This window comes from Pteropus medius, unplaced genomic scaffold (genome assembly GCF_902729225.1).
Source record: "Pteropus medius unplaced genomic scaffold, Ma_sr-lr_union100, whole genome shotgun sequence".
Classification (NCBI taxonomy): Eukaryota; Metazoa; Chordata; class Mammalia; order Chiroptera; family Pteropodidae; genus Pteropus; species Pteropus medius.
Window position 1 is genome coordinate 54375 of NW_024345953.1, and position 5573 is coordinate 59947.

Consider the following 5573-nt stretch of genomic DNA (forward strand, 5'->3'; position numbering starts at 1 on the left):
TCGCCCCTACGTGTCTAATTGGCACTGGGGTGGGGAGGCGTGGCTTAGTTAAATCAGCTTCTGTCATTGGGCAGGAATTTCTTCCTGCCTAGAATGTTTGCATTTAAACAGAATTGTTTTGGGCCCTGGGGCAGACTCTTTAGTCTTCTCCCTGTTTCTTTGGAAGACTTGGTCACAGGTGGGCACAGGAAATTCCTGATTCAGTTTCCAGATGGAGGAAGTACTGTTGCAGAAATAGCAGACCTGCGAGAAACCAAGCACCATTCCGAGAGTTGGAGAACTCAGGTTTCTTCTTCTTGGGTGGTCCCAGAAGATGTGGCGCCCTGAAGATCTGGGACTGGAGCTCAGGGGTAAACTTACTTTTATAGGGTTTATCTGCACAGTTGAAGTTTTACAGTTGGCATGGCTGATTGGTTGATTTGTCCTCAGGCAGTTACAGAGCTCTGGAGTTGCTATGGGTTACAGGCAGTCAGAGAGTGCAGATTTTCAGACAGGATCTCTGGCAATACATCTATCTTTAGTTATTTTCGAGGTCACCCTGCCCTTCAGCCTATGCAGCTAGCATGTCTACAGAAGCAGAACAAAGAGCTGATTATAAGGTGGAAAAATTTCTCTTCCTTCTCCCCTTTTGATGCCCTTTAAATTCTTATAGGGCATCAACCTTATGATCTTCCTGGGCAGGGGTGGGTACCTCCACAGTATGAGGACCTTTGCTGCAGTTTATCTTTCTACTATAGCCTCTATGAGGGAGGTAGTTGATGGATAACAAGAGGCAATAGGCATGGGAGGAAGAAGTAGGTCCCGAGGAGGAGGAGGAGGAGTACTATCCCAACTAAGGTCTTAAAGCCACCGAAAGCAGAGAACTAACCTCCAAAGAGGTTTCTAGGATCCCATCCTTTCCAACTTTGGATGGGTACATGAGCTATTTTCCTAATATTGGTAGCTATATTAGTTACAGCTTTGCCATTGTCATCTATTTGGAGACAACAATTGGATCGGTTAAACTTCCTGCATATTCCCTCTTCCTCTGCTAGCAAGTACTCTAAAGCTAAAAGGTTCTGACATATTGCTGCATGCATCTGGGAATGTTGCATGACCAGGAGTTCTAGGGCCGAGGCCATCTGGTTAGTTACGATTTCTACTACAGCCTGTAAACCGATGATCCAATTAAGCATGTATATGGGGGTCCGGTAACCCCAGCTTCAATCTTGAGCCCAAGTTGCGGGGCCATAGTATTGAATAATATGGTGGGGAGGCCATTCATCCTCCCCCCATGTTTGTTGTTCCTCTACTTCGAGTGACCTCTTAGTCCTGGCCTTTAAATCTTGATATAAGGAACACCTAGCTCATTTCCTTCTTGGTCTGATAGGAGGAAGAAGCCAGGCTGAATGATCCCGATGGTGCAACTTTCCTTCCAGTTTTTTGGGAGTTGGGTGTAAGCCCTCTTTCCACAAATCCAGAAGAGCCCATCAGGCACTTCCAACTCCCAGGGCTAGTGGAGTCGAGGGTTTCCTAGAATGTGCTAATAGCTGGGATGATACGGAAGGGATTAAGGACCGTGCCCTCCTTTATAAAATACAGTTTGTTACAGTCAAGCTTTGGCAGAGAGAGTGGCACAAGGAGGAGTTAGTTATAATACTGTTAGCCCAATACCGGGAAGGAGCTTTGGGCCACAGGTTAGGTCTGTGTGATTTAAAAATAACATTTTTCTACATGGAGTCTTTCCAACCCACTGAGTGTATCCTGGACCCATCTGGCTAAGACGTTCTTCTCTTACTACTTCTGAGGAGAGGACCCAGGTCCTGGGTTGACTCTCTTCATGTTGAGCCACCGTGTGGTTCCACTGGAGGAAGTAAAAGGCATCTAGGCTAGTTCCCTTCCAAGGCCAATTTTTGCTCATGAGTGCTCCTCCACAAACCCAGCATTTAGTAACACAAGTTCATGGGCTATCCTCTCAAGTAGGTCAACAAAGAGGTTCCTTCCCAGGGTTGGGAGGTCTAGGTTTTCGCCTAAGGCCCTTTTAAGTGGGTCATAAATTGGACTGGTCCCTGGAGGTGGTTTACATTCTGTCTATTCAATTACTTGCTGTACGTCTCTTTGACTAGCTGGGATCGGGCATAGTCGTAGACTCCCCTTCCATCTGAGATACCTATTTGCCCAAAGTATGTACAACAGGCTCATTTCCCTGTTGCCCCTGGGCTCAGCCCTTGGCAAATGTATTCTGCTACATATTTGGTTTTTATCCATCCATCTAGTACCTTCTGCCAGCATAAGTGCAAAGGGTAGCTGAGTTGAAACAAGCGACTAGTTGGCGGGTATATGAGGTAAAGGCCTGTTGGACCCGACCACCTATTTGGATGGCCCCTGTACATTTATTTCATTGAGTCTCAGTGGCCGCCTCCAAGGGCAAGATTATGAGAAGTATTAATAGAGTCCTCATGGGTATGTTGGTCATTTTAGTGAGGCGCCGGCGTCCTCAGGCTTCTGCCGTGCATAGACAGGCCAGCTTCTGGGGATGGCCAGAGCAGGGCCGAAGATCTCAAGTGGATCTCTGCTGCCCGGAACGTGACTTGGAGGGGCTGATCAGGAAGAGGCTCCGCAGTCCATGTCTCTTGTTTTTCCAGAGGTGTTGTTCTCTTTAACCCGGGTATGGTGGATCCCCAGGGTGATACCTGCAACCTTAACAGCAGTGGGAGTTGCTAATATAACAGTGTGAGGTCCCGTCCAGATTGGCTGGAATGGCTCCTTCTTCCAATCTTTAACCTATACTTCATCTCTTGGCTGATAGGGGTGCACAGTTTCCTAAGGGGATAGGGGCTCTTTCTAGGCTTTACTGGGTGTTGTGGCAGAGGATCCTCTCTAGGTCCTGAAGGTGTCGGGACATTTCTAGATCAGCTATCAGTTGAGAGTCTCTTTTTACCTTCCTTATCACTGGGGTAGGTCTCCCGTAAAGGATTTCAAAAGGGGAGTAGCCTGAAGGTCTTGGGGGTGCACCGTGCACAGAGTAGAACCAAAGGCAGGAAGTCAATCCAAGGTAACTGGGTTTCTTGACAAAGCTTAGCTAGAGTGGTCTTGAGGGTCTGGTTCATGCGCTCAACTTTCCCTGAACTTTGTGGTTTGTAGGCTGTGTAGAGCTTCCATTGCATTCACAGAGCTTTGAACAGAGTCTAGATTATCTCAGACACAAAGGCAGGTCCATTGTCAGATCCTATAGAGAGGGGCAGCTCGTATCTTGGAACAATTTCTCTCAATCAGGCTCTAGCTCCTTCTCGTGCCCGTTCAATGAATGTAGGGAAAGCTTCAGCCCATCCGGAGTAGGTGCAAACTAACACAAGCAAGTATCGGGGGCCCTGGCAGGACTTGACCTCAGTAATGTCCACTTCTAAGTCTTCGAAGGGCATAGTCCCAATTGTTTACACCTCTGAATTTGATTTTGGCCTTTGGCCAGTATTGTTTCGTGCGCAAGTTACACACCTAGTACTAACCTGAGCACACAGGGTTGGGAGCTTGGGTATGAAATAGTAGCCCCTAATAACTTTCTAAAGTGGTCTTCCCTAGGTGAGTCAACTCATGGTGTTGTGTTACCATGGCAGAAATAAAAAGTATCTGATCTGGAAGTTCTCACCAGCCCTCCTTTCTCTTGGTTCCCCCTATACTTAAGACTCATTGTTTTTCCTTGGTATATACTGGGGACAGAGGCAATTCTGGAGCTAGGAGAACCTTAAAGACTGGCTCAGGACCCACTGTGGAACTTGGTTGGTTGGCAGTCTCCCTAGCTGCTTGGTCTGCCAGTCAGTTTTCCCTACTGACAAGGTCAGTTCCTCTCTGCTGGCCTTTGCAGTGAATGACTGCCATCTGAGAAGGCTTCCAGACAGCCTGTAACAGTTGAAGGATTTCTTCTTTGTTTTTGATTTCTTTTCTTCCCATTGTCAGTAGTCCCCTCTCTTTATAAATGGCTCCATGTACATGCAAAGTAGCAAAGGCGTAACTTGAGTCAGTGTAAATGCTAGTCCGCTTCCCTTCAGCCTGCAGCAGCACCTGGATGAGTGCCCATGGCTTGGCCCACTGTGCCGACCAGCCCTGTGGCAGAGCCTCACCTCTGAACACCTCATCTGTTGTTGTAATTGTGTAGCTAGCTTTGCACTGTCCTTCATGAATGAAGCTGCTCCTATCAGTGAACAATACCAGTTCTGGGTTCTGAAGACAAACTTCAGTCAGGTCCAGCCTGTTTGAGTAGACATCATCTGTGACCTCTTCAGAATCATGGCCCCTCCTCAGTGCACAGAAAAGTAGCAGGGTTCAATGTCTGCACAGTCTTGAAGAGGACACGTGGATTTTCGCAAAGCACTCCCTGATAATGAGTTATTCTGCCTTGGTCAGCCACTTGTGTCCCTGATTATTCATTAATGCAGTAACAGCATGGGGGACCTTTACATTTATATTTTGTCCCCAGTGTGAGCTTGTCCACTTCTCTGACCAGGACTACCGTGGCAGCTAAGGCCTGGAGGCATGGCAGCTATCCCGCAGCCACTGGATCTAGGTGTTTGGATAGATATGCAACCGGGCGCTGCCATGGCGGACTGTTTGTGTAAGGACCCCAGTACCTGATTCTTCTCAGGTAGGAAGAGGTTAAATTCTCAAGTGACATCCAGTAGCCCTAATGCTGGGGCAATGGTCAAAAGTCTCTTTATTTCTTTAAAGGCCTTTTCTTTTTTGGAGCCCCATTCCCGGGGGTCTTTACCAGACCCAGCTGTGGCCTCGTACAGTGGCTTGACAATTTCAGAAAAACCTGGTATCTGATCCAGCAGAATCCAGAAGCCCTTAGGAATTCACGGATCCCTTTCTTAGTGTTTGGCCGAGGTATTGAGCATATGGCCAGTTTCCTCTCATGTCTAAGTGCCTAAAGTCTTTCTGAGATAATGAACCCAAGGTATCTGAATTCTTGTTTGCAGATTTGAGCCTCCCTCCATGACACTTTGTATCCCATGTTAGAGAGTAGGGCCAACAAAGCTCTAGTATCTTTCCAGCAGTCTTCTTGGGTGGGACTAGCCAGCAATAGGTCATTTACGTACTGGAGTAGAGTGCAGTTCAAAGTCTCTCTGGGGAAGACAGCAAGATCTGTGGCCAGTGCTTTGCCAGACTGGGTGAGTGAGTTCTTGCAGGCCTGTGGCAGTTGAGTCCAGGTCAGTTGTGTCTTTTTCCCGGTGTGTGGGTCTTCCCACTCAAAAGCAAACAAAGGCTGGCTGGCCAGTGATAACCGGAGGCAGAAGGCATCCTTGAGATTGAGGCAGGTAAACCAGCTTGCTTAGGCAGGTAAGAGACGCAGGAGGGTGTACAGGTTTGGGACCACTGGATAGATGGTTACCACTGCATTGTTACAGTGTGGTGGTCCTGGATGGGGCAGTAGTCATTCCCTCCGGGTGTGTTCCAAGGTGACGGCACTCAACTAGAATTCTGGTATCGCACAAACACTGGAAGTAGTCCCTAATTCTAAAGCGTGCTTCCCATGGCACTGGATATTGCCTTTGTGTGACAGGAGTAGCTCCTGGCTTTAGGTCCACAGGATGGGTACA